Below are 10,707 nucleotides of genomic sequence, written 5' to 3'. Positions count from 1 at the left end.
TGGCAGTATATCATTCACAAATATTCAACAAACCATATCAGAGCTGGGGGACCTGGAGAAAAACAGTATCCCTTAGCAAATGCTTTCTGTTAGAATTGCGTCAACACTTTAACAATCAAGATGTGATATTGACAAAGGAAATTCCATAGAATTCTTCATTCGCCTCTAATTGCCATGATGATTTTTGAAATTGAAAAATCTCACAGCAGAAAATGGGTTCATAAGAATTATATAATAGTATTAAACCTTCAAACCAATCATAATATTTAAGGGAAGAATTCGTCTGTACTTGAACAAAAGCCGAGAGCTTATGTTCCATGTTATGAATATTAATTGACTAAATATAGTGTCCTGAAAGTATCACACCATTCCGGAGAAATCAATTCCACTGCGAAATATACAAGCATGTCAAAATGAAAAGATGAAGACAACAAACAGTGATAAATCTCACAACTCCTATAAGCAATACAAAATAAAGAGTTGGGCAAACACGGACCCCTGGACATACCAAAGGTGAACTTATACGTGCCTAGGAGGAGTAAACAACCCCTGTCGACTGGTCACACCCGCCGTGAGCCATATTAATTGATTGGATAAATGGAGTAATCCGTAGTCAAAATCAGTGTATGAAGAACGGCCTACCAATTGGAAGGAAACACGTCTGACAACATTTGGCCCAATGACAGGTTATATTGGCAAACCAGATCGTTATAATGGCGATGGAATTTACGAAATACCGGTACTGACTTTAAACGAGGCTACTGAAACCCCTGCAACATCAACTTGTTTGTCAGTAGTTTGCCTAGATTAAAGAAATATAATACACAGAACAAACTCCTGCGTATCGAATCACTTGAAAGACATACACCAAACTTCCGCCAGAGGTCTATTCGTAGGTGACGTAATGAGGCCTCGACGGGGAGTTTGAGACATACACTGATTTTGACTACGGATTACCTCGTTTATCTGATCAAGACATAGGATTCACGGCGGGTGTGACCGGTCGATAGGGGATGCTTACTCCTCCTAGGCACCTGATCCCACCTCTGGTATGTCCAGGGGTCTATGTTTGTCCAACTCTTTATTTTGTATTCCTTATAGGAGTTAGGAGATTCGTAACTGTTCGTTATCTTCACCTTTCATGAAGGTGATGATGAAGTTTTGTTACAAATATATGGGAAGTTTACAATGGAGAAGCTGAAATTATCCCGTTTGTCACAAAGTTGTAATGATAGTCTGCCGTGAGCATGAAAGGTGATTATAACAGTGATCAATTTCATAACTCCTATAAGCAATACAAAATAGATAGTTGGGCAAACACGGACCCCTGGACATACCAGAGGTGGGATCAGGTGCCTAGGAGGAGTACGCATACCCTGTAGACCGGTCACACCCATCGTGAGCCCTATATCCTGATCAGGTAAACGGAATTATCCGTAGTCAAAATCAGTGTACCAGGAACGGCCTAACAATCGGTATGAAGCACGTCAGACAGCATTTGACCCAATGATAGGTTGTATTGACGAACTAGATCGTTATAACAACCATAGAATGCTGACTTCAATCGAGACGGTTGAAACTCCTGTACCGTCAACTTGTTTGTCAATAGCTTGCCTCGATTTAAAAACTTACCATATGCAGAACAAGCTCTTGCGTATCGAATCAGTTGAGAGATATAAACACCATATGCAGGTGATAATGGAATATTTCTACATATATATGGGAAATTGACGATGGAGAAGCTGCAATCATCTCCTTTGTCATACAGTTGAGTTGTCAGTTTGCTGTTAATGTCTACTTTTAAATAAAAAAAAGTATGAGGCAGAAGTGGACGACTCTGTGGTGTCTTTTATTTCGAGCTCACAGGGCTATATCGAATCGGCATATGAATGAAAGTTGTTATTGTAAATGAATAAAACGTCTTCGATGTACTAGTATCTAAATGTTGAGTTTAATACCGCAACAAGAGATTTTTTTTCTTCTCATGTAGAAGCTTTTGAATAAATTCTGCATCGTAAGAATATAAAAATAGACAAGCTAACAAAGGAGCACAATTTGTGTCCGTGGAATTTCAACAACGACTACGAAGATATTGTCAATGAGGAACTCCAGCATCTTTTTAATATCAACTTCAGAGTACTTATGCGTAGAATCAGAGTTGTGTTTAACAATGTAATTTTTTGAATGACTGAGAACTAAATATGAATCTTTGCCCAATTTCCGTTTCACTGATCTTGTCTTAATACCACACGTTCAATTTTAATGTCTGGGTGATTTATTCCAGTGGTGTGATGACATTCAGTGACATCAGATTCTTCTGGAAGTGTTTCCATTGTTTTTAAATTGTTGCTCCCTGGGTTCATTTCCAGTACAAATGTTCCCAGCCTCCAATGTTGATTGAGTTTTCATTTGGAAAAGGAAGATAATTCAATCTTCATCCGAATATGGAAGGATGGAGCATCCTTGATATTTGGCGAGAGATATGTTAGTGGGCGGTCATTTATAATTTATTAGAATCCGCATTTGATTTACATCAGTGATGACATATGTAGTTGCACATTATGTTTGATGTTTCTCCTTCACAGCTGTTAATGTTTCCGTGAGGAGCAAAGGTAGAGACTTGGTAGAGCAGCTACTGAATCCACCAATATTAGATTAATGTAATCAGAAAATACATCGAAACAACCTGATCCCATCTCTGGTATATCCAGAGGTCCATGTTTGCCCAACTCTTCATTTCGTATTGCTTATAGGAGTTATGAGATTGATCACTGTTCGTTATCTTAACCTTTCATACATATCTAACTGAAATAGAAACAATTATAAAGAACCTGATTCACAAACCTACGGAAGCCGATATAGGTGCCAGGGTATAGAATTAATATTTATTGAACTGGCGGCCGCCACTTAATTTATGTGGCGACCGCCACTTAATTTAACTGGCGGCCGCCACTTATTATCTGGCGGCCGCCAGTTATTAACTGGCGGCCGCCACTTATTATCTGGCGGCCGCCAGTTATTAACTGGCGGCCGCCATATAAATTAACTGGCGGCCGCCACTTATTATCTGGCGGCCGCCACTTATTTCATCTGGCGGCCGCCACTTAATTTATATATGGCGGCTGCCAATTGCAAAAACAATGTAATTCGTATCGCTGAGTGATTATTTTGGAAAGATTTAGAATAGTACGCAAACACGCAGCATCGTTTTTCAAAGTGCATAGGGACAGTCGGAGGAGAAATTGTCTTCTACAATTGTTGACAAGCAGAAAAGGAACCTAAAATGTCTCTTTCCAAACTTCGTACTCCTAAATTTGAGGGAGGGAGCTCCGTTCATCCTTCAATTGATCAGTTCATTCATTATTACATTTTTACCATTCATTACTACCACCAAAAGAGTGGGGTGGGGGCCAATTAATCTTATTTCACATGTGAAAATAATTTAGTTTAAATGTGAAAATAATAGAAATTGAACGTTCAAATAAATGGAGGGTCAGTACAATCGAAAAACAATAATTTAATGCTCTTATATTACTAAGCATTGGGGATGGATTGCACCCCTTTCATTTTGAGAGAGAGATAGAGAAAGAGAGAGGAATTGAATAACTGGTGACAGCCATATAAATGATTTAAATTGAGTGGCGGCCGCCATATAAATTAAGTGGCGGCCGCCAGTTAATTTATCTGGCGGCCGCCAGTTAAATTAACTGGCGGCCGCCATATAATTAACTGGCGGCCGCCAGATAAATTAAGTGGCGGCCGCCAGTTAATTTATATGGCGGCCGCTAGATAATAAGTGGCGGCCGCCAGTTAATAAGTGGCGGCCGCCAGATAAGAAGTGGCGGCCGCCAGTTAAATAAATATTAATTCTATACCCTGGCACCTATCGGCTTCCGTACAAACCCCATATTATGGCCCTTAAAATATATAAAAATGAAAGTAAATGTTGAATAGGAGTATTGGTGTTATAAATATGTATCAGAATCCGGGGTTTAAAAAAACATGTTAGATTTTAGAAATAGGAGCACAACTAAAGCTGTATACATACTAGAACCGGATATGGTACCGTATTTTTGTCATTTTTCACCAAAAACTGGTTATTTTTTAAAGATTTTGGCATACTGGTTTCATCTCGCCCAAAATATTTAACGTATTTTTATAATATACACCTTTTCAATTGAACATACATGCAAAAATATTTTAGGTCGAGCTAGGAGCACTATTTTTATTTTTCAAAATTAAATTACTATTTCAAATTTACAATAATATATATCATTAAATGATATGAATATATAGAAGTCGCCGTTTTATACGTTTTAATTTTCACCCACTAATATTTCGCTTAGTATTTGTTATCTTTTTTTATCACACGAAGGTGCATGTTGGCACAAAGGAGACACAGATGCCAGATATCCACTTAGATCCTCCGTGGACTTAAAGGTCTACCTCGCTCAGAAAATTAAGACTTCAGAGGTGCCGACAATTTTAAAGGTCCACCGTGTTTTATTTTTTTTTTAAATTTAGTTTACGAGGTGGATGTTCAAAAAATCCATTTTCTAATTAGTTACTATAATTACTCAAGTTTAACCAAAATTATACAGTTGTCTCTCTTTTTTTATCGTCAATTAATATCAATTTTAATGGAAATTGATACGAATAGATATAAATGCAACTTGAAAACATAAACTCGTCTTTGAGATAGACGGTAAACCAATACTATTTGCTGTGGTCCCTTCACTGCAAGGAATTTTAATTTTTGATCACGATTTTTCAATTATGTCCAATACAGCGGGAAAAAATAGTAAAGTGTTGTGTAGTGGGGAGGGGGATATATCACAAATTTAAACATCGTGATAGAAAATATACAAGTTCCTAGTATTTTATTAGCTGTGATTTACAACCAGAATAAGCCCAAAGAATATATATTAACCTATGCGTCCATTTTTTGTGTATTACACTGTGATTCTCATAACGTCAACATCATGACGTTATATAACTTTTCTGCTGAAAAACAACACAAAGTTTAAACGACTGTAAAACGAAAACTAGAAAAGAGATAGTTGTAAAATAAATTGTTCTATAACCTATAAATCCTAGAGCATTAACTGTGAAAGTCTCATTTATTTTGGCGAAAGGGCCAATTTTAGTACTTTGTGGCTCTGGTTCTTAGATTCATTACATTTTTTGTTAATCCAATCAATCTTTCCCAGAAGCTGCCATACCATGTTTTGATAAGTAGGTCACTTCGGATTAATGGTGACAGTGTAAGATGGGGAATGGTTTCAGCTGAGGCTGTAGATATGTTTCTATGAGATCAGATCTTTGGTAATAAACAACCTCTAACTGCTTGTAAAAAGGATTCTTTTGGACAGTATCAAGATGAATTGCGCGAGAGTTTGCACAGATGAAAAGATACGTAGACTTTCGTAACTTTCTTGTGACCCGTGAAGAGTGCTTGTAAAGTCAACACAAATTATGGGTTGTATGAAACAAGACCTGTAGATGGAGGGGGCTTGTCTGTGGAACCGATACCGTTTTACACATTCTCTTTACAATCTGTGTTATTGAGGGATTTTTTTCTGACGTAATATTGAAACTAATCTTCGAACTCCAGCATGTAAATTTCTCTTGTAGTCATTGCTAATTATTAACGAAACTAATGTGGATCATAAACCAAACTTTATTCAATAGCTCGTTAAAGCACTTAGTATGAAGTATGAGTTTTCCATTGAAAGAGTGATACAAACTCTCAATTATTCTATATGATGTTTTCATGGTTTTTTCCGGAATGATAAAGAAGATGTTTTGTTTGCAAATGAGATATTTTATAATTCAATCGTCATTGTGATTTGATGCATGATATGAATATCTAAAACGTGCCAACAATACTCGGATAGACGTTCTAAATATTTAAAGGAAAAAATATCTATGGAAATGGAAAATGCTATTTACTAGTATTAATATTTTTTAAATCTACAACTAAAATCTTCAAGAGACATGTGCATTAAAATATATCTATCAGAGAAATGTATTTTGAACATAAATTAAAAGAAAATTGCCAGAAATCAGGTTTGACTGTTAGCTGACCTGTTTTTATATTCATATGAAGCAGAATTTATTCAAAAACTTCTACGTGAGAAGAAAAAATATCTCGCTGTGGCCTTCAATTCGACTTTTAGATATGTCGAGGCCTCTGCTGGTGGACTGTTAGTCCCCGAGGGTCTCTACAGCCCAGTAGCTAAGTACTTTGTTACTAGCTTGAAAATACAGATGTATATTTAATTGCTGTTATAAAATTTAGAAATTCATTTCAAAATTAAGGAATATCTCCCTCATGCATAGCTCTTATCCTTGGACGAATTTGGCTCCACTTTTTTGGCTATAATAGCTCTAAAACTTCATAGTTATTTCGGATTTCAAACATTTCGGTTGAGCATCACTGAAGAGATATTATTTGTCGAAATGCGCATCTGGTGCATCAAAATTGGTACCGTATAAGTTTTACATTGATGACGTTTTGTCTATTAACAATGATAGCTTTCATTCATATGTCGATTCAGGAGGTGAAATTTACTGACAAATTTAGCATTTCCGATTTTGTCAATACAGCGTCACCCACTTTAACATCATGACAAGCAGCATTGATCGTTTTTTTTAAAATGAAAATCTAAAAGGATTGAAGGATAACTTGCCATAAGAGGATCAAGATATAGGGCTCACGGTGGCTGTGACCGGTCGACAAGGGATGATTACTCCTCCTAGGCACCCGATCCCACCTCTGGTATATCCAGGGGTTCGTGTTTGCCCAACTCTCTATTTTGTATTGCTTATAGGAGTTATATGAGACTGACCACTGTTCGTTATCTTCACCTTTCACGTTGAATACTCAGATGCCCAAGTTTGGTGTGAAAATTGGCAAGAATGTCGAAGTTCTTTAAACGTACTCTATGATTCAAATCTTTTTCACAAGCTTCTACACTAATATCATTTTCAGTACAATCTTGAATTGTCTGAACATTGGCAAAAGTGGAAACTGATTTTACAGGATTTCGGTCACATCTATCAAAATATTTTTTCAACATGTTAATGTGGCATACTCGTTTTTCTTTACGCCGGCCAGGTGTCTTCACTACATAGTTCACTAAGCTTGCTTTCAATTTTATGATAACCATAATATCTGACCTGTAAAGGATGACCAAGAAATGGCAAGATTACAAGAACCTTATCACCTGGTTTAAAAACTCTGTTCCTAGCATCAATTTCATACCAAACTTTCATTTTGGTTTGAGAACTCTTGGGATTTTCCTCTGCCAATTTACAGGCAGTATAAAGTCTCTCTCTGAAATTATATACATAGTTTAAAAGATTAAGAGCACTGGTTTCAGTTAACCGTTTTTCCTTCAACAATTTCAAAGGAACTTTAACTGTATGACCAAACACTAATCCAAAAAGACTGAATCGAAGTAAAAAAAAAAAAGCGCAGTAAATAAAACAAGATGAACCCCTTCATCCCAGTCTTTATCATACTGATAACAATATATGTCTTAATAGTTTTAAGGGGTTGATGAAAACGTACTAGTGACTCGGGATAATAAGCAGTAGACTTATACTGTCTAACACCTAACTCATGCATGAAAGAGGTAGATATTCATGGAATCGAGTGGATCTACACATAATAGTAAGTAAATACTGGTTCCCTGACCTAGTTTCCAACCACAACAAATAACAGTGGAATTCTAATAGTATTTCAGAGCTTCGTCTGTGTCCACCGATGATATCATGTTATCAAAATATGTGTCTCTTTGAAGTTGAAGAGATAATGTGTACGAGTTTCAAAATTGCCACATTCAAGATGAATGGTGAACATGTGGCTCCAACTAGTACTGTTTTAAATCGAAACAGTGAAGGGGACTTTTAGGATCAGATAACCAAACGAATCTAGTCACGTCTCTATCTACCTCATCGAGATTTAGATGTAAAAATGTCTTTTCGATGTATCGGTATGTGATATGTTTTTACATACTGATTGTGACTACGGGTTACTCTGTTTACTTGATCAAGATATGGGACGACAGGTGTGACCAGTCAACGGTGGATGCTACTCCTTCTAGGCACCTGCTCCCACCTCTGATGTGCCTAGGGGTCCGCGTTTGCCCTAATCTTAATTTTGTATTCTTTATAAATGATTGGTCACTGTTCATTATCTTCACTGTTCCTTGTACTGTCATTGAGTCCTATTTACTGAATGGTTGGGTATATAACGATTCTGTTTTCTTATTTTCGAACACCAAGAATTTGTTCAATTATTCCACTTTCTCGTTTCCTTGATTATTTTTCGTTTTTCCCGAGTAGATCTGGCATCTTTTGACAAGCGTTTAATGACACTTAAATGTGCGGTTTGTATCGACTTCCAAATTAGTTTAGATTTCCCTGTGTTCTTTACGCAAAGGCATATTTGACATATTTGAGCCTGATGGATGAGATGTTATTCCTTGAGGTATTCTTTTAAAGATTTTGTCCCTTAGTTGTCATTTCAACAATAAAATGATTTGATGCGTGAGCGGGTACTGCAATTTTTTCTGCAATGATTGCTACCTTCATCACCTGATAGAACAAGAAAGATACCCATTTTATTGTTTATATTTATAATTTTATGTATTGTTTTAACACTATAAACTAGATCTAATTTTAAAAATATCATATCGTTGACCTATTCGTTCCTTTAAACGAAACAGGCAATTCACACTTTGACCTTGATGACGTTCTATATTTGGTAATGGTTACGCCGACAGGTGGTACTAGAAACCGGATCGAACTAGTTTGCAACAAACATGTATTTATTGTCTATGATGAAAGCAATGCCAACAGAAGTATGAGAACAGATTCCGTGAACATTAACATTCATTCCTAAGGATTCAACTTCTCAGAATTGAACAAGGTTCATTTCTTCGGCCCTATGGTTGACTAAAATATTGTAGGAAAGTTCTGTGATGATTCGACCGTAGGTCCTCAGAGTAGAGATCGTATTCGTGATTCTTCGGCTGAACATTGGGCTATACCCTCTGATGATTTCACCCTCTACGATGATGGTTTCCTCCAATAGGGCTAATGTCCAACAGCTCATTTTAAGTCCATCGCTGATGCATGTCCGAATTGGGGTTGTAAGGAGCTGGTGAGTTTCTTGAGTGCTTTTTTTTTTGTTCTCCCTTGTTCTGATTACAAAACCTTGTGTGGTGACGCTTGTTGCATTCCTTAGCAATTTTCTGTGAATATCCCCTCTATAAGTCTATGATTCCGCAGCAACTAACCCACAGTCTGGTTTTTAGTGATGACCATTTTCTCTGCATAACTACTAACTTTTGTGCTGAATGGACATGGTCTTGACAGAATATGCAAGTTTGTGATTTTGGATTAAGGAGAGTTTGGATTCTTAAATTTCGAATTCATAGTTGATCTCATATAGCTATGCTCCGGTTATACATAGAACCAAGATGGCGGTTTTCTCGTTCGACGCTTCCTTAGTCTGTTGCTAAGTCAATAAAGTGAATCCTTGCGCGGTGCAAGTGATTTCTATTTCTCAGTGATTGTTTACTTTTTTGTATAAATAAAGACGTGTACAGGTAGTTTTGTCTTTTTAAATCAAATCACTAGTATAAGGAATGAAGCTAATTTTGACCTACCGGTATGTTATACGATCTAATGTAACTTGGTGCAGTTTACGCTTCTTATAATCCGCTTCGTAGATTATAGAGCGTCAACACCAAGTTACATTATACATCGTATTATTACATTATATATCGACATAGGTCAAAATTAGCTTCATTCCTTAAATGGAACCACTTTCTTTTCTTCCGCGTTGTGTCTAGATTGTGTCGTCGACTGACCAGTTTCGGTGACCTTAATGATAAACCGCGATTTTCTCATTAATCACTTAGATTAAATGAATAAACAATACACCTACCTTTAAAGTAATTAAATTTCTTTACTTTCATCCAAAAATTCCAAATCCATTGATACGTTAATTGAATATATTTTCGTGACAAAAACATGTTTATTTGTGCTCCTAAAACGGTGACGTCACCTATTTCTGTGACCATTGTTAATTATTGTATTGTATTGTTTATTGGCTTTAAGCCTTACGGCTCATCAGCATAATACATATTCAATTACAAAGTATAAACAAAAAAGATGTATACAGTATGAAAAGTGGAGTGAATATTAGAGGATGGACATACATGAAGAGAGTTATAAGACAAGTTTACATAAAAAAGAAACCAACAAAAACCAGCATATACATTAGACGATAGTTTGGCTAGATCGTAAGAGTAAAGCACCTTTTAAAAATTTACCCAGATTACAGATTTGTTTTCTATTATGAATTGACATCAATTGTACCAGTTTAAACATAGAAGCATGCGACCAATAATATTTTTTTATATATGCAGATCTGAGGTTTTTGTACAAAGGACATATTAAAATAAAATGATATTCGTCCTCAACTTCGTTCAAATTACAAAATTCACACAATCGATCTTGTCTTGCTGTGCCATTATATCTACCTTGTTCAATTCTAAGCTGGTGAGCAGACAATCTAAATTTTGCTAAAAGCTTAATAAGATTTTCCGGAATAGATTTTGTCAAGTAAAATTGAATGGTAACATTATCAATAAGGTGTCTATACAGAATACATTTGGGTGAATTAACAAA

General features: G+C 36.2%; 1 protein-coding gene across 1 annotated transcript in view; it reads left to right on the top strand.

Moving 5' to 3' along the window:
* LOC125657858 (methanethiol oxidase-like) overlaps positions 1–10,707 on the top strand; it is a 52,853-nt gene that overhangs the window by 8,837 nt on the left and 33,309 nt on the right. The window lies entirely within an intron of this gene.

The sequence above is a fragment of the Ostrea edulis genome, chromosome 9, assembly GCF_947568905.1.
Source record: "Ostrea edulis chromosome 9, xbOstEdul1.1, whole genome shotgun sequence".
NCBI classification, from domain to species: Eukaryota; Metazoa; Mollusca; class Bivalvia; order Ostreida; family Ostreidae; genus Ostrea; species Ostrea edulis.
The sequence above is the reverse complement of the archived record's forward strand: the minus strand, read 5'-3'. Positions and strand labels throughout refer to the sequence as shown.